This window comes from Heterodontus francisci, chromosome 26 (genome assembly GCF_036365525.1).
Source record: "Heterodontus francisci isolate sHetFra1 chromosome 26, sHetFra1.hap1, whole genome shotgun sequence".
NCBI classification, from domain to species: Eukaryota; Metazoa; Chordata; class Chondrichthyes; order Heterodontiformes; family Heterodontidae; genus Heterodontus; species Heterodontus francisci.
Window position 1 is genome coordinate 22,401,068 of NC_090396.1, and position 18,242 is coordinate 22,419,309.

General features: G+C 44.0%; 1 protein-coding gene across 8 annotated transcripts in view; it reads left to right on the forward strand.

Annotated features, from left to right (window-relative positions):
* Positions 1–445: 445 nt before the first annotated feature.
* The window catches only part of cacna1g (calcium channel, voltage-dependent, T type, alpha 1G subunit), a 685,429-nt gene continuing 667,632 nt past the window's right edge, over positions 446–18,242 (forward strand). For all 8 annotated transcript variants that reach the window (XM_068057908.1, XM_068057913.1, XM_068057914.1 and 5 more), the window contains exon 1: positions 446–591. The gene's annotated coding sequence lies outside the window, so the exon portion shown is untranslated. The remainder of the gene's footprint in view (positions 592–18,242) is intronic.

The window sequence follows — 18,242 nt, forward strand, 5'->3', positions numbered from 1 at the left end:
TGCTCATTGACAACAAAGCTAACTCAGAAAAGCTACAAGAGTGGCTGGTGAGATGATTCTTAGGGATTTCTTCCAAATCAGGGTGACTAGAAAATTGTTGGGGAAATTAGAGGCAGCTTTACCCTGCACTGCAATGTCACAATGTGGCTGCAACACAGAGCAAACTGAGCCATGTTAAGCTACATTCAGCGAACTTTCCACTTGTTTACATCCTGTAACCAGAACAGATTTAAGTAGTTGGATTATGCTGAAACCCTTTCTGCTATTGAAGTTAACTTTTAAAAAAAAAAGTTACTTTGTTGACGTGCAGATGGAAGCCGTTTGCCAAGCTTACATTCTTCTACAAGGGAATCTTCATGATCTATCAAATAAGGAAGTGCTGACTTGCATAGCTTGGTTCAAAGTCTAGCAATGTGGGACAGTGTGCGAGCAAAGCAACACTTAACACAGACATGCCAAACACAAGCTAATCCTCTGTGATTCACGCAGACTGGGATTATCTGTGGGTTGAGAGGCTAACCTCATCATGAGGCACAGGGAAGGTCAACAGGCAAAGCTGGAAATGTGATATACTCACCAAATGTCAAATCAGTGAGTAATAACAATTTTATTTGTTGTTGTATGTATCTATTCATTTTCATAAAACAATATGTGATGCCACAATGACTGAGATTATGGGTTGTTTGCTGGGCTGTAATATAACCTGCCACCCCCTCCCCACCCAGCTCACCACCCCAACCCTACCTTGGTGAACACAGTAGACTATTCATCAATATTAAAGGGCAGTCCAACCCCACTGGAATTGAAGATACACTGAAAGGTTACTTGCTGTTAATCAGGGCATTGTACATGCACCAAGTACGTCATCTTTACAGTTTGAGCTGATGAATCATCACAGGTAGGCAGGTACTCAACATCCCTTCTCCACTTGTGCTGATTCCACTCAACTTCAATCAACTTCCTTCGGAGTGCTTGCAAACCCCAGGGCCTCTCTCACTGCAGTGACTGAATCACCACATCTTGATTTTCTCCATGCCCTCCAATGGAGCAGTGACAATCTCGGTTTTTTCTCAATTCTTCAAAGATCCCTCCACTCTTACGCCTTCCTCATCTCTTGATCTCATTTGACTTCCCCATCATCTTTAACCTTGCATTGAATTCCTGGATCTTCTCCACTGCTACTTACCTTTAAGAAATTCCTATCTTGTGCCAATCACTTAATTTTATCCAACAACTTTTAGCTCTCCGTAAAGACTAGATGTGGCCATGATTTGAATATTATAACCATATCTTTAGAGGTTTTCCTGCCACATTCATTGCACTCCTGGATAGCAGACAAGAAAATGCTAGGAGCCCTCTGTCACCTTGGCCCTCTGACCTCTCATTCCTTCTGTTGCAATCTTTCTTGGCTTTTTCTGTTCTATCAATGTAGCTATCACCAATGTTTCGTATTCCTCTGAAAGCTCCAAATCTGTCACTGAACACACTCTTCCTCCCTGCAAACCCTCTGTACTGAAACAGAATCTTGCTGAAATAAAAACAAGAAATGTTGGAAATACTCAGCAGGTCTGGCAGCATCTGTGGAGAGAGAAGCAGAGTTAACGTTTCAGGCCAGTGACCCTTCATCCAAACTTGCTGAATTGTCTCTCTTACTCATTCTTTCTGAGGACCTCAACACTGTGTAATTAACTGCATTATGTTCCTCACTGTTTCATTGCCCCTTACATTTTTCAAGCGTGATGCCAACTAACCACTAGCTCCTGATATCCCTCCCACTCTTTTTTCACTCTTTTCGGCTATAATGGTGTCCTGCTCTGTGGCTTTGGTTTCTCAAGCAGCGGAGTCCTTTATTTTAAAATGAAGGAACTCTGTTAAGTGCCAGTTGTGGATGGAATAAATGAGGAAGCACTTGGCTCGGATGAGATACTATTTTTGATGATATTTACCCACTGAGTTGCCTTCATCTATGAAGGCACATGTAGGTTCTGAGATATGTAACACCCTCTGCACCCCATCTAATTATAATGGTCCAGAACTTGCTGGCAACCTTTTTTTATGTTATTCGTACATGGGATGTGGGCATCGCTGGCTAGGCCAGCATTTATAGCCCATCCCTAATTGTCCTTGTGGCAATTTCAGAGGACATTTTAAGAGTCAAACACATTGCTGTGGGTCTGAAGTCACATGTAGGCCAGACCAGGTAAGGACAGCAGATTTCCTTCCCTAAAGAGCATTAGTGAAGCAGATGGGTTTTTACAACAATCGACAATGGTCATATTAGACTAGCTTTTTAATTCCAGATTTATTAATTGAATTCAAATTTCACCATCTGCCATGGTGGGATTTGAACCCACGTTCCCAGGGCATTAGCTTGGGCCTTCAGTCAAGTGACATTACCACGACACCACTGCCTCCCAGCATGCTTAATGGTGCTTGCTGTTAGTCATGTTTAAGTCATTCAGCATGTCGTGCAGAGGAATACCCATTGTGTTCCTGGCAGCACAGGGGAGTTAAAAAAGAAAATACCAAAAGCCTGAACAATTGATCGCTTGCGATCGATTATATATGTTATGGCATTTTGGCATGCACTTGGCACACTGCACTGCTGCAGGCACGTAAGATCAGGCATGACCATTCTCCAACTGCTCCTAGTTGGGCCGCAAAGGGATGCCAAGCGTCACATCAAAATGATTTAAGTGACCTTGACTCTGACCCTTGAAAAATTGTGTAGCCAAAGATGCGTGGAACTCCTGCCCAGCCGCACTTACATTAACCTTGTGTCCGAGTTGGAAGCCTGGGTCCAGGTCCCTACCTCCCAAGCTTTATTGCTGTATTAAGTCATTCTTTTTTACAAACCTTTTTATTCATGAATGCACATCAGGGCGAAGGTTAAAATTACAGAGAGCTGCTGCAATTCAGATGCCTCTATATTACATATAATCTATATATTAAATTCGGTATGTAGAACCATAGAATCTCACTGCACAGAAAGAGGTCATTCAGCCCATTGTGCCTCTTTGAAACCCACTCCCCTGCTCTTTCCCCATTTTTCCTTTACAAATATATATCCAATTCCCTTGTGAATGTTCATATTGAATCTGCTTCCATCACCCTTTCAGGCAGTGCATTCGAGATCATAACAGTTCACCGTGTTAAAAAAAAATCTCTTCAGCTCCCCTCTGGTGCATTTGCCAATTATCTTAAATCTGTGTCATACAGGTAATTGAAAACTCCTATGTAAACACCTCCATGGCATTTCCCATTTTAAATATGCCCACACCAATCTGGTATCCTCTTCTGGTGATACTGTAATGTCTTTAATAGGACTTTTCCGTTAATGTTTGGTGCTGAAATCTTTAAAACAGCTGCTTTCAATCTGTGTGCAGTTTTGGGCTCTGGCCACTAGGTAGTGCCCCTGAGTACATTTCTGAAATGTTTTTGTGCCAGTTCCAAGACCATGTTTTTTTTTCAGGGAAAGCCATTTTTTAAGCTTTATTTAATACAGCCTTTGTTATTCATTGATTTTTTTTCTTTTAGATTCCTCTAACCCCCTCCTCTCTATATGGCTGGAGTAGTGAGGCTCCTGGTCATTGCCACTCAACCTTTCCCCTACACGTGTGGTGTGACCTGCCTCTTTCTCTATCACTGGCCTGCTCTATCTGTAGCCCTCCTGTCGGGGTGAGGCAGCTGCTACTTTGCCCACCCTGCCTGTCACCAACCCTGCACTGGCTGACCTCTCTCTTTTTCACTGCCCTCCCCAGCAGTCTTAAACTGCAGTGGGCTCCCTATTCCCATCAGTCTAGGCCCAATTATTTGCCATTGCTTCTGCCCCGTCATGCTAGTCAGCTGCTTGGCTGGTTGGCGTGCCAGTGTAACTTCTCACACTGCATTCAGTCTCTCCCATGAATCTGGCACCTTGTCACTATAATATTTATAGATGCTGGAAGTCAGAAATAAAAACAGAAAGTGCTGGAAATACTCAGCAGCTCAGGCAGTATCTGTGGAGAGAGAAGCAGAGTTAATGTTTCAGGTCTGTGACCTTTCATCAGAACTGGCAAAGGTTAGAAAAGAATTAGATTTTAAGCAAGTGAAGTTGGGTGGGGTATTGGGGAAGAGAACAAAAGGGAAGGTGTGTGAGAGGGCAGGAGAGATTAACTAACAAAGATGTCATGGGACAAAGGCAAAACATTAGTCCAGAGAGAGTGTTAATGACAGAGTAATAGAAGCTCTGTCCAAAAGCACCACATGAAAAACAGGCACATGATTAAAAAGTAAAATAAAATAAAATAACAAAATAGGAAAATTCTCTCACTTTTACATGGTCTATCTCCGACAGTTCCCTTCCCTGCCTTGACTTCTCTGTCGCCATCTCTGGGGATAGGCTGTCCACTAACGTTCATTATAAGCCCACAGACTCCCACAGCTACCTCGACTGCACTTCCTCACACCCTGTTTCCTGTAAGGATGGACAGTAAATGCTGGCCTAGCCAGCGACACCCACATCCCATGAATGAATAAAAAAAACAACAAGCACCCCAGATCTGCGGCATCGTGTCGAAAAATTGAAAGTGTTGGGCATGTTTCTTCTTCCTCTGTGAGCCAATCAACACCGAGCACAGAAACGAAAGACTTACATTTTTATAGAACTTTTTACAACCTCAGGATGTTCCAAAGCATTTACAGCAAATGAAGTACTTTAAAATGTACTCACAGCTGTAATGTAGGAAATGTGGTACCCAATTTGCTCACAGCAAGCTCCCACAGCCATCGGATAATGACAGATAACCTGTTTTTAGTTGTTGGTTAAGAGATAAATATTGGTCAGGACAATGTGGAGAACTCTCCTGCGCTTCTTTGAGAATAGCGCCATGGAATCTTTTACCTTCACCTGAGCGGGCAGACGAGGCTTGGTCTAACGTCTCATCCAGTAGACAGCACCTCCAGCAATGCAGCACTCTCTCAGTACTGCATTCCGAGTGTCGGTCTGGATTACGTGTTCAAATCCATGTCTGAGTTGACTCATATGAACATATGAATTAGGAGCCGGAGCAGACCATTCGGCCCCCAGGCCTGCTCTTGATGAGAATGGCTAAAATGATTGTGGCCTCAACTCCACTTTCCTGTCGACCTGCTATCACCTTTGACTCCTTTGTTAATCAAGAATCTATCTAAGTCAGCCTTAAAAATATTCAATGACCCCGAACAGCCTATGGAACAGATATCAATGCAGTGCCCCATTCACAAATACAAATACAGTGATACACTCTGCTCATCCTGGCTCAATTATCTGGCTGAACCACCTGAATGTAAAATTATAGCTGTTGTTCGATATCTACATCAGGAGAAAAAGAAGTGACAGTGAAGTCACGTTGCATGCTCCTGTTTGTTGCCTGCTATTATTCATTGCCTTTAGGGGCTCACAGCATCGGTCTGGGGAGAAAAAAAACATTTTCTGATGTGCTTTAGCCACACAGGCAACAAGGAACTGTTGAAGCTCTCTCAGCCAGCAGACTTACTTGCAAAGCCATCAGCTTCTTATAGAGTTCCCTTTCGGAGGCTGTGTGGGCTCCCAAAGGTTCTCGCTTTAACCAGGGCTTCTGTCAGTCGATATTGGAGCATGTGTAATAGGTCAGACTGTCCTATTGAACCATGTGCTTTCTGAGTGCAATTTAACTTCTAAGGAATACACTGACACTGAATAGTTAGAGGCAGATGACAAGGCTGCTGTGGTTATGTGACTTGGTACAGCGGTGTTGTTAGTTATAACGGCTGTAATCGTTCACTTCTTGTGAGTTGATGATGTATTTATTAATGAGCTAGACAGTTTCAAATATCATTGACATTACAGCTTGTATATTTTCTCCAAACAGCTTCCTGGGCTCATATTTCATCTTCATTAATTCATGATACTGAATTTTAAACACATTGATTTGCATATTTACGAATATTGGTGATTTCAACATAGCTTTTCTCACTAAATGAATGATTTAAAACTCTTACTGGTAAAATGCATCAGCAAAATTTAAATTAGTTGCAACCTCTGCGCTATCGATTTTTTTTTCAAGAAATATTGAAAGAAGATGACAGTTTTTATATTTATATTCGTATTGAATGTGACGTTTAATGAAAACTATGATCCAACAGGATTTCCCAACGTAAAGGTCGCTCGTCGTGAGTGGAGCAGGTGAAGTTGCAAGAAACACCTTGCTACCGTCAGCTTTTAAAAATCAAACCTGAAGATTGACTCTCAGCATATTTTTACCACATATCAATATTGCTTATACATATAGTGTAGTGAAGCGCCATGCACAGCTTCTCATGGTGTTGGAACTATGTCTCCCGCACAATGTCATCTCCTGGACATCTTCCTTATGTGGACAGTCTTAAGTGCACTGCAACCTGTCATTTCGGGTTGGCAGAAGATGTAAGGGGCTGTGGTAAATCTGTGACTCTAGTGCCCGACACCCTAATCATAGAATCATAGAACACAGAAGGAGTCCATTGTGCCTGTGCTGGCCTTCATGGCAAGGGATTCTGAGTACAGGAGTAACAAAGTCTTGCTGCAATTGTATAGAGCCTTGGTGAGACCGCACCTGGAGTATTATGTCCAGTTTTGGTCTCCTCATCTAAGGATACTAATCTGGATACTAATGAGATCAAGGGATATGGGGATAGCGTGGGGAAGTGGCATTGAGGTAGATGATCAGCCATGATCTAATTTAAATGGCAGAGCAAGCTCGATGGGCTGAATGGCCTACTCCTGCTCCTATGTGCCTATGTTCCGCAACCCTGCCCTTACCCCATAGCCCTGCAACTTTTTCCCCCTTCAAGTAATAATCCAATTCCCTTTTGAAAGTTATCATTGAATCTGCTTCCACCGCCCTTTAAGGCATTGCATTCCTAATCCTAACAGCTCGTGTAAAAATAGATTCTCCTCATCTTGCCTCTTGTTCCGTTACTAGTCATTTTAAGTGACGGTGCATTCTCAGCCCATCTGTTAGATGGTGAAACCACTTGGGGGAAAACGCTGCCCATAAATGCTTTGCTAATTTTAAAACTCCATACCGTGGTAGTCAATAAGAAGCTTTAAGATGCTGCGGACTTCTTTGCAAGGGAAATGAATGGGAAAGAGTCTCCTGCACTGGAATTCTGTACAAGCTAAATTAATGGAAACGTGTCCATACATAGGAATTCTGGACAAGGGGATGGACTGGGATGGGGTCTGTTTCATTGGAATTCTGCACGAGGGGAACGAATGCGAAAGGCTGTGCAACAAAGGAATTTAGTACAAGGGGAATGAATGGGGAGTCTGTTACACATTGTTATTTATTCATTCATGGGATGTGGGCGTCGTTGGCCAGGCCAGCATTTATTGCCCATCCCTAATTGCCCTTGAGAAGGTGTTGCTAAGCTGCCTTCTTGAACCGCTGCAGTCCTTGGGGTGTAGGTACACCCACAGTGCTGCTAGGAAGGGAGTTTCAGAATTTTGACCCAGCGACAGTGAAGGAACGGCAATATAGTTCCAAGTCAGGATGGTGTGGGACTTGGAGGGGAACTTGCAGGTGGTGGTGTTTCCATGCAGCTGCTGCCCTTGTCCTTCTAGTAGGTAGAGATCGCGGGTTTGGAAGGTGCTGTCTAAGGAGACTTGGTGAGTTGCTGCAGTGCATCTTGGAGATGATACACACTGCTGCCACTGTGCATCGGTGGTGGAGGGAGAGAATGTTTGTGAATGGGATGCCAGTCAAGTGAAATGCTTTGACCTGGATGGTGTCGAGCTTCTTGAGTGTTGTTGGAGCTACACCTATCCAAGCAAGTGAAGAGCATTCCATCACACTCCTGACTCGTGCCTTGTAAATGGTGGACATCTACATTGGGGAGTCAGGAGGTGAGTTACTCACTGCTCTTGTAGCCACAGCATTTATGTGGCCTGTCCAGTTCAGTTTCTGGTCAATGGTAACTCCAGGATGTTGATAGTGGGGAATTCAGCGATGGTAATGCCATTGAACATCAAGGGATGATGGTTACATTCTCTCTTGTTTGAGATGGTCATTGCCTGGCACTTGCATAGTACGAATGTTACTTGCCACTTATCAGCCCAAGCCTGGATGTTGTCCAGGTCTTGTTGCATCTGGACACGGGTTGCTTCATTATCTGAGGAGTAGCGAATGGTACTGAACATTGTGCAATTATCAGTGAACATCCCCACTTCTGACCTTATGATAGAGGGAAGGTCATTGATGAAACAGCTGAAGATGGTTGGACCTAGGACACTATCCTGTGGAACACCTGCAGTGATGTGCTGGGACTGAGATAATTGACCTCCAATAACCACAACCACCTTCCATTGTGTGAGGTATGACTCCAACCAGCGGAGAGTTTTCCACCTGATTCTCATTGACTCCAGTTTTGCTAAGGCTCCTGATGCCATACTCGGTCAAATGCTGCCTTGCAGTCACTCTCACTTGAATTAGGTACAAGGTAGGGAATATTAAAACATGGTACTGGGTTTCTGAGTGTGTCACGCTCACATAGTGAAACCATGATCAATGGGTAACTGCATTACCAAGTGCAGTAGTGAGCAACATGGACCAGAAAGTTCCAAGTTTGAACTTTGGTTTGTTTTGAAGACAGCAATTGTCCCAGGTACAAAAACAAGAAATGCTGGAATCACTCAGCAGGTCTGGCAGCATCTGTGGAAAGAGAAGCAGAGTTAACGTTTCAGGTCAGTGACCCTTCTTCGGAACTCAACATAATTGTCCCAGGTACCCTGACTTAGGGAGTAGGGAAATCAGCCAGGAATTCCATGCTTGATAGCCATTCAGTGGCTTCAGCAGTAAATAGGTATGTGGTTGTGTGTGGACAAGAGGATCAGACTTGAAGGGATGTTCTCTGTGGTCTAAAAGCCTGCCTAGGCTCATACATGATGAGTGATCATTGGAGTAGGGTACTAGAGGGCAGTTAACAGCTGTGGGCCAAGAACCCAACATGAATCCAATCATTCAGGAGAGGGTGAGAGAAAACAGTGAAGACAAATCAAATGATTGCTGCCATTTTCGAAAGTTCTGGGTTTAAACAGAATGTGACAGAATGATAACTGACATCACCTGTAAAGAAATAATTGATTTGAGTCACGGACAGCCTGTTGGACATTGATACCAGTTACTAGTTCAATTAATGCATGAATTTTTCTGAATAGTATAAATCAGCACAAAAACATTGTTAAAAGAAATCTTGGCAAATCCAGAATGTAATGATACAAATGATGTGATTCTTATTCCAGGCAAATTCAAATTATGTTTTTCTAATGAGTGAATTTCATCCTGGGATGAGTTGGATTTTAGAGTGCATACAATGCTTTATTTCACCTCATGATTTTCTAAAATAGTTATCGTGGGCTTGGAAATACACAATGAGCTCAATATTGTTCTTGCTTGTCCCGCTCACTATACACATCCCTGCTCACAATGCACATTTAGCGCTCACAATACCTATCCCTTCTCACAATATCCGCCCTGCTCACAATGCATGTCCCTGCTCACAATACCCGCCCTGCTCACAATCCCTGTCCTGCTCACAATACCTGCTCTGCTCACAATACCCACCCTGCTCACAATACCTATCCCCTCTCACGAAGCATGTCCCTGCTCACAATACCTGCTCTGCTCACAATACCTGCTCGGCTCACAATACCTATCCCTGCTCACAATACGTGTCCCTGCTCACAATACCTGCCCTGCTCACAATACCCGCCTTGCTCACAATACCTGCCCTGCTCATAATACCTATCCCCGCTCACAATGCATGTCCCTGCTCACAATACCCGCCCTGTTCACAATCCCTGTCCTGCTCACAATACCTGCTCTGCTCACAATACCCACCCTGCTCACAATACCTATCCCTGCTCACAATACGTGTCCCTGCTCACAATACCTGCCCTGCTCACAATACCCGCCCTGCTCACAATACCTATCCCCGCTCACAATACGTGTCCCCGCTCAAAATACCTGCCCTGCTCACAATACCCGCCCTGCTCACAATACCCACCCTGCTCACAATATCTATCCCCACTCACAATACCCGCCTTGCTCACAATACCTGCCCTGCTCATAATAACTATCCCCGCTCACAATACCTGCCCTGCTCACAATACCTATCCCTGCTCACAATACCTGCCCTGCTCACAATACTTGCCCTTCTCACAATATATGTCCCATTCATAATATTTTCCCTACTTAACACTGTCACCTGGCGTTGGTCCATTTCTCTGAAAGGTTGGACACTCTGATCTAATCTAATACTGCCATGGAGCAATGAAGCAGAGATGTCTCTCTTTCACCGTGTTATTAAGCTGAGGCCCTGTTGCTTGTTCCTGTGGATTAGGTGAACATTAAAGATCCCATAGCTCTATTCAAAGAAGAACAGGAAATTGTCCCAGTGTCTTGACAATATTTCTTCATCAACCAAAAGAAAAGCAGATTAACTGATCATTCACCTTGCTGCTGTTTGTAGATATTGCTTTGTCAAAAATGGTTGCCACATTAGCCTATGTAACAAGTCATTGAATTTCAGAAGAATTTGTTATGTGCCTTGATGCATTTCTAAATGGAAAGTCTTTCCTGCAGCAATCTGTGAGAGATGTCAGATTGTTCTCCCTCTGAGAACAGGTAATTACCATAAAATCAGTCCTATTATTGACTTTTACCATGAAGTTTGCGCTATAGAAAAGTCTAATGATGCCAATGGAGCATTTAGAAAGGATCTAGAATTAGTTTTGTGAGGAGGTTGGGTATAATCGAGAAGATGCTTCTGTTGAAATTCTGTTTTTTAAAAAAACTCACTGCAGATGAGGTTGAATGCATGTGAAATACATTGGACTTGCCAAGCAATGAATTTAAGTAAGTTTATACAGTGCTCTCAAGCACTGGCCATACAAGCACAAGCCCTGCATGTGAGCAAAGGCCTTATATCCGAGCACCGGCCTTCTGCACGAGGGCTCTCTTTGTCGATGAGAACAGGTCGTATGTACGAGCACAGACCATATATATGAGCTCTGCAGTTATAAATCTAGACTGCATCAGCCTCTCCTCTCGCCTTTAAGCTAGAATGTCATGGGTTCAAGCTGACCACCCTAGATTTTGGCAGGTAATGAAGGCTGATGTGATGTTCTTGGGACTAAGATTCAGCCAGAGTTAGTAAGAGACACCGAACTGCTGAATGCTGTTAAAAACATGGATTTCTTTATTGTTAAGCTTCCTTTTCCAACTCCCTCGGCTGGTGTCTGTATGTATGGTAGCCTCAAGTAGACAAAATGCACAATACAATTTTCAAAACACTACATTCCTCTCCTTCTTAATAAATGAGAGACATAGCATGTTTCAATGGTTTGTTTCCAAAAGTGTAAACAATAAACTTAAACATAAATATATGTTTATATGTTTTAAACATAAACGCATGTTTTTAGGGGACCATACCTTTTCCCTAAAGAGTTGTTTGATTTTGACAATTCCCTGGTGACCTTTATGTGTTATATCGACAACACGTTCCCTCAATGAGTATGGAATGGCAATACGGTTGCTGCATAACACGAGGTCAGATGTGGTTGTAACGATGAGCTCATTTTGAACATTGTGTTCAAACAACGATTTTGTTTATAGATGCTCTCTTGATCACATCTTTCCAATTTTGTGATTCCAACTGTCATACATAGTTGCAAAGCTTCATCTTGTTTTGTTGCTGCTTTGATGTCAGTTCGTTTTAGCGACTTTGGCACCGCATTTAGGCTTACGTAGTTAAGATGTTGTTCAGCAACCTTTTCCTCACGACTAACAGGACTGACTGTCGGCAATGGATGTCGCAAAGAATAGTCCTCTGGGTTGAACTTGCCTGGCTGATACGCAACGTGGAACTCGTACTCGTGTAGTTTGAGTATCCAATGTTCTATTCAAGTAGGTGGTTTGCTATGTGGATTGTTGAACAAGCTTATGAGTGATCTATGATTGGTTATTACTTCAAACTTGCTTCCATACTATAGAGTTGAAAGTAAGATACCCCAAGTAATTGAGAGTGCTTCTCTCACTGTTTGAAAATAACATTGCTCTGCAGGCATTAGCGATCTACTTGCCATCGCAACGATTGATGGGTTACCTGTCTTGTCTTTCTGTACAAGAACTGCACCTGAGCCAACAGAGCTTGCATCCGCGACTAGCTGTGTGGTTTTCTCAGGGTCGAAATAGGCATTTGTGCAAGTTTCTGACAACTGGCATTTGATCTGGTGTACCTCCTATTTGTGTGATTTAGTCCACTCCCACTTAGTGGTCTGTTTTGTCAGATTGCGTAGAGGGGCAGGTAATGCAGCGAGGTAAGGAATGAAGCAACTGCAGTACGTGATGAGTCCTAGCAAACTCCGGACTTCCTGCACTTTTGTAGGATCTGCAGCATTTCCAGTGGCTTCAACTTGCTGTAGATCATGACTGTATTGGTAGGAGTGACCACCGCACAGTCCTTGTGGAGACGAAGTACCATCTTCACATTGAGGAGACCGTCCATCGTGTTGCGTGGCACTACCACCGTGCTCAATGGGATAGATTTCAAACAGATCTAGTAATGCTAAACTGGGCATCCATGAGGCACTGCGGACCATCAGCAGCAGCAGAATTGTACTCAACCACAATCTGTAACCTCAAGGCCCAGTATATCCCCCACTCTACCATTACCATCAAGCTGGGGGATCAACCCTGGTTCAATGAAAAGTGCAGGAGGGCATGCCAGGAACAGCACAAGGCATACCTCAAAATGAGGTGTTAACCTGGTGAAGCTACAACCCAAAACTATTTGCATGCCAAACAGCGTATGCAGCATGTGATAGACAGAGCTGAGCGATCCCACAACCAACAGATCAGATCTAAGCTCTGCAGTCCTGCCACATCCAGTCGTGAATGGTGATTGGCAATTAAACAACTAACAGGAGGAGGTGACTCCACAAATATCCCCATCCTCAATGATGGGGGAGCCCAGGACATCAGTGCAAAAGATAAGGCTGAAGCATTTGCAACAATCTTCAGCCAGAAATGCCGAGTGGATGATCCATCTCGGCCTCCTCCTGAAGTCCCCAGCATCACAGATGCCAGTCTCCAGCCAATTCGATTCACTTCGCGTGATATCAAGAAACGACTGAAGGTACTGGATACCACAAAGGCTACGGGCCCTGACAACATTCTGGCAATAGTATTGAAGACTTGTGCTCCAGAACTTGACACGCCCCTAGCCAAGCAGTTTCAATACAGCTACAACACTGACATCTACCCGGCAATGTGGAAAATTGACCAGGTATGTCCTGTACACAAAAAGCAGAACAAATCCAACCTGGCCAATTACTGCCCCATCAGTCCACTCTCAATCATCGGTAACGTGATGGAAGGTGTCATTGACTGTGCTATCAAATGGCACTTGCTTAGCAATAACCTGCTCAGTGAAGCTCAACTTGGGTTCCGCCAGGGCCACTCAGCTCCTGACCTCATTACAGCCTTGGTTCAAACATGGACAAAAGAGCTGAACTCAAGAGGTGAGATGAGAGTGACTGCCTTGACATCAAGGCAGCATTTGACCGAGTATGGAATCAAGGAGCCCTAGCAAAACTGGCATCAATGGGAATCAGGGGAAAACTCTCTGCTGGTTGGAATTGTACCCAGCGCAAAGGAAGATAGTTGTGGTGGTTGGAGGTCAATCATCTCAGCTCCAGGACATCACTGCAGGAGTTCCTCAGGGTAGTGTCCTAGGCCCAACCATCTTCACCTGCTTCATCAATGACCTTCCTTCAATCATAAGGTCAGAAGTGGGGATGTTCGCTGATGATTGCACAATGTTCAGCACCATTTGGGACTCCTCAGATACTGAAGCAGTCCGTATAGAAATGCAGCAAGACATGGACAATATCCAGACCTGTGCTGATAAGTGGCAAGTAACATTCATGCCACACAAGTGCCAGGCAATGACCATCTCCAACAAGAGAGAATCTAACCATCTCCCCTTGACATTCAATGGCATTCAGATTGCTGAATCCCCCACTATCAACATCCTGGGGCTTACCATTGACCAGAAACTGAACTGGACCAGCCATATAAATACTGTGGCTACCGAGGCTCGGAATCCTCTGACTGCCCAAAGCCTGTCCACAATCTACAAGGCAAAAGTCAGGAGTGTGATGGAATACTCTCCACTTGCCTGAATGGGTGCAGCTCCAACAACACTCTGGAAGCTTAACACCATCCAAGACAAAGCAGCCCACTTGATTGGCACCCCTTTCACAAACATTCACTCCCTCCACCACTGACGCACAGTGGCAACAGTGTTTATCATCTACTAGATGCACCACAGCAATGCACCAAGGCTCCTTAGACAGCACCTTCCAAACTCGTGACCTCTACCACCTAGAAGAACAAGGGCAGCAGATGCATGGGAACTCCACCACCTGCAAGTTCCCCTCCAAGCCACACACCATCCTGACTTGGAACTATATCGCCGTTCCTTCACTCTCGCTGGGTCAAAATCCTGGAACTCCCTTCCTAACAGCACTGTGGGTGTACCTGCCCCACATGGACTGCAGCGGTTCAAGAAGGCGGCTCACCACCACCTTCTCAAGGACAATTAGGGATAGGCAATAAATGCTGGTCTAGCCAGCGATGCTCACATCCCATGAAATGAATATATTTTTAAAAATGAGAAAGCTTAACAATAAAGGAATTCAGGTTTTTAACTGCATGCCCCAGCTCAGTTTCTCTTACTAATTCTGGCTGATTCTTAGTCCCAAGAACATTACAATGGCAACAAGGTTGGTGCAAAAATAGGAAACAGATGACAAACAGGAAACATTGCTTTCAGGTATGAAACATTTGGAAAGTATTTGTCTACTTTTTGCAGACAGGATTTTAAGTTGGAGGCTCAGAGCAGTGTACACACAAACACTGATGTCATCAAAATAACTATCTAATGAAAAAAATATATAATCTCAGAACATCACAGAAAGTTTTTCTCTGAAAGGAACCTGATCCCAGATCCTTGATCATCCACTGTCACTGTATTGCTGATCAATATGGCTTTGTCTATGCTCAATCTATCATCTTTTGATGTACATTCAGAGCCATCATCTGTATCCCCACGTTGACTATAGCGGCTGCGATGGTTTGAAGACGGGATGGCAGGTTTTACAATCACAGCTGACAAAAGAGAAAAGGTCTTCCTTCTCCATTATGAAGTTGAAGAATTGGAGAATATCTTTGAGACACTTACGCCTGAGCAAAATGAATATGACTCAGCAACAAATGCACTAACAACCTACTTCACACCCAAGAAAATTATTATATGCTATAACTGTCTTCCAATGCTCTAAGCTAGAAGCAAATGAGACAATTGATCAAAATTGCATGCAATTGAGGCAACTAGCAACCAAATGTGACTTTGGTGATGTTGAATATGTCAAACAGGAAATAAAAACACAAATAGTCAAAGGTTATCTCTCTAGTCAACTATACCGAAAAGCACTTGAGAAAGACAGAAAGCTGTCAACTACTGAGACCAATACCAACAGAAGGCTGCCATGTATGGGTACCACAGCAAAAGGGAGAGAAAATGTAGCCAAAGTAGAGGCGGATGACCCTGAATTTATTTTTGTCCTCTCTCCCTGACATAGCCAACAGCTACATGTGACTGTGACCACCATTGTCTGCTCAGACGTAGATGCTCTCACAGATACAGGAGCATCTGTCAATGTCATGGGAGACAAAATGTTCAACAAACGTCAGGATTGCCCCATTCTCTGCAAACCAGGGAATAGGAAAATTTTCCCTTACCATAGTGACAAACTGCTGAAGGTTCTTGGGACCTTTGAAACGTCACTCTCATTCAAAGAAACTAGAACAAATGTTGCACTTTCTGTCATATCTGGAGAATGTGACACGCTGATCAATTTCCACACAGCAACAGGTCTGCACATGATTGCAGTCATATATGCAATTCCTACGCATAACAACAACATTCTTGAACCGTATGCTGTTTACTTCACTGGTATCGGAAAACTGAAAGGCGTTACATGCAAGCTGCATGTAGACCTGAATGTGCCCCCAGTTGTGCAACATTGATTCTTTTATTGTCAAGCTTTCTTTTCCCAACTCCCTCTGCTGATGTCTGTGTGTATGGTAGACTCAAGTGGACAAAACGTACAATGCAATTTTCAAAACACTACAGCTGGCACTTCAGTGCACGACTGAGGCAGTGCTACACTATTCATGGTGCTGTCTTTCAGATGTGTTGCTAAGCCCAGCCCCCATCTGCCCTCAGGATTTATAAAAAAAGTTCCATGGCACTTTTGGAACAGCAGGGGAATTCTCCCAGTATCCGAGCTAACATTTATCCCTCAACCAGTGCCACTGAAACAGATTATCTAGTTATTTATCTCATTACTGTTTGTGGAATCTTGCTGTGCACAAATCATTTGTTTACTTACATTGCAACAGTGACTACACTTCAAAAGTACTTTACTAGCTATGAAGCATTTTGGGACATCCTGAGGTTGTGAAAGGTGCTATATAAATGCAAGGTTGTTTGTCATGCATAATATAAACTACATTTTCTTTTGGTAACAAGTGTATTTCTACATAAAGTAGTATGATAGGACAAGAGAAATACTTGTTCTGCTATTGATTCCATGTTCTGTAAATGATCAGTTGTCTGTGGTGTTTGTGACCAGAACAGCTACATCTCCTACACTGACTTTGGCTAATGCCAGTTAAACCATTTGTAATTTTACAAGTTCCATCTTGGGTAAAACTTTCTTTCACCTTGTTGGTTGAATTTTCTTGTGACCCTATTCTTTGAAAGCTATGGCGATAATTTTCCATTAACTGCAGGAAGTGGGAATTCCGCGGTCATTGTGTGTCGTGACTCCAGGAAATGGGCTTGTGAAAATGTCTTTTAGTAGTAAACTTACTGTAAAAGAATGCCCGCTGGATTTTACGTAGGCGGCAGGGGTCACGCTGCCGGGAGCCGAAAGTGGGGGGGTGGGCGTGGGGGTGACCTCGCTTCGGCGGGCAGCGGGACCTGGGGCTGCATTTTGCCAGCGGCAGCCAGTTAAGTGCATTCCCTCTTAAGGATGGCAGCCCGCCCCCAAGAGCTGCGGTCCAATCAGAGGGCCGGCAGCTCAGCAGCACCACTGCTAGTGGTGGCCACTACAGGGCTGCACCTGGAGGATGAGGGCACACTGATGGCCAGCGCTCTCAAAGTCAGGTAGGTGGGGTCTGGAGGTGTTGGGGCCAGTCAGGGGGGATGGGTCACCGAGGGCTGGTGCCATTGTCCCTCCATGGTCCAGTGAGTGCCCAAAAAGGAAGCCCTGCCTCTCCCCCAGCCCGCTGGGAGGCTGCCAGGGTTTACCTGGAAGTCTTTCCACATGACGGTGGGACTCCCAGATGCTGGTAAAATACCAGCGAAGGTTGGAAGAGGCCCTTAATTGACTACTTAAGTGGCTCAATTGGGCGCTAGATGGGCAGGCCATCTACAACCTTTACCACCGCTGGCAAAATGTCACAGATGGCGGACCCATTGTCTTCCTGCCACCAGCCTTCGTGCCTCCCAGTCCGTCCCTGAAGGGCTGGTAAACGGCAGCCCTGTATTTCTAATGTGGCGAATATGGAGGAGCTCTTTGAGGAGGCATTTATAAATGTTTAAACACAGCAGCTGCTGTTGGGTATTTTCTTTTTGTTTTTATCAACCCACTGAGTAATAACACATGAATTGTCTTGAGATTTAACAAAGCCTTAACGAGCATTAATCTATGAACCCACTTTCGGATGAGAGAACCACTCAGAGTAGTGGTACAAACAGAAGTCAGTTATTGTTTTCCACTGGGTCTTGTCCCCCTGTTTATACATTTAGTTTCTCTATATAAAATAAGCATAAATATATGTGCTGCAATGGGAATTATGCCAAAGCTGTGCTCTGTCCAATATCTAGGTCTCAGACAGTCACCAGATAGAGGAAACTGCCAACACATCATGAGTGGCATTTTGAAGCCAGTTTTTGGGTCTCGCCTTGATATTTGGAGAGTATATTCTGTCTTATATATAGGAGTCAAGTGTTCTGTTGCCGTAGTTACATTTTAAAACCAATATTTCATGCTAACCCCTCTGATAGCTCTTGGTTGATTCAGTCCATTAAACCATAAAGGGAGGAATTTTAACTTCAAAGAGCAGGTG